We start from the raw sequence: 775 nt of genomic DNA, 5'->3' as shown, positions 1-775 counted from the left end.
AAAACTGGCATGTGGAGAATCAATTTTCATTGTTCATATTTTTGAATCAAATACGTTCCGTTTATTAATATCACATTTGTATTTGCTCTGAAAGTACTGCCTCCTATTTATTTCCATAAAAAGTGCAGCAGCTACAAAGAGCACAACACTGTTCATTAGAACAAATTCTCAACTACAAAACAGTACTTTTCAATGTAGTCAACGCTATTAGCTATGAATTTCTGCCAACAATGAACAAGAGCCTGCATGCCATGCTTGTACAAATCTGCATGGCCGTCCAGAACATGACTGCTGCTGAGGCCACTGCTGGAATATACCACTCACCCCTCACTGTGCTCACATCCACTGTTTGATCTCCATAGTTATTCAGCAAGCATCAATGAATGTCAGTGGTGCCATTTTTTTCCCACATGGAGGAGTTCAGTGATGCACATTTGCTTCATACTCGCTTCCATGTCAGATGCCATTTTGTCAAACTACCCCTCTGCTGTCAACTGTCACACGGTAACAAAATAGAACAGGATATTGGCAGGAAGGTTAAGCCTCTGCTGCCATAATGGTAACATCATAAAATAGGAGACTTTACTTTTGGAGCAGCACTAGTAATTTTTGCCTCTGTGCTAGTAGGTTATATGACAGTGAATTTTAACAATTCTCCATTAGACTTTGTAGGGAAATATTTTACAAGTGAAGTATCCTTTTTCTTATCTCCAGAAGTTCTAATAGTATTGAAAGAAATTCCAGAATAATACATATGCAAATGGTGACCTGATTT

General features: G+C 38.2%; 1 protein-coding gene across 1 annotated transcript in view; it reads right to left on the bottom strand.

Annotated features, from left to right (window-relative positions):
• NIPBL (NIPBL cohesin loading factor) overlaps positions 1-775 on the bottom strand; it is a 185,663-nt gene that overhangs the window by 63,306 nt on the left and 121,582 nt on the right. The gene's annotated exons all lie outside the window — the stretch shown is intronic.

This window comes from Meleagris gallopavo, chromosome Z, assembly GCF_000146605.3.
Source record: "Meleagris gallopavo isolate NT-WF06-2002-E0010 breed Aviagen turkey brand Nicholas breeding stock chromosome Z, Turkey_5.1, whole genome shotgun sequence".
Classification (NCBI taxonomy): domain Eukaryota; kingdom Metazoa; phylum Chordata; class Aves; order Galliformes; family Phasianidae; genus Meleagris; species Meleagris gallopavo.
Note: the sequence above shows the minus strand (reverse complement) of the source record. Positions and strands in the feature narration are given on the sequence as shown.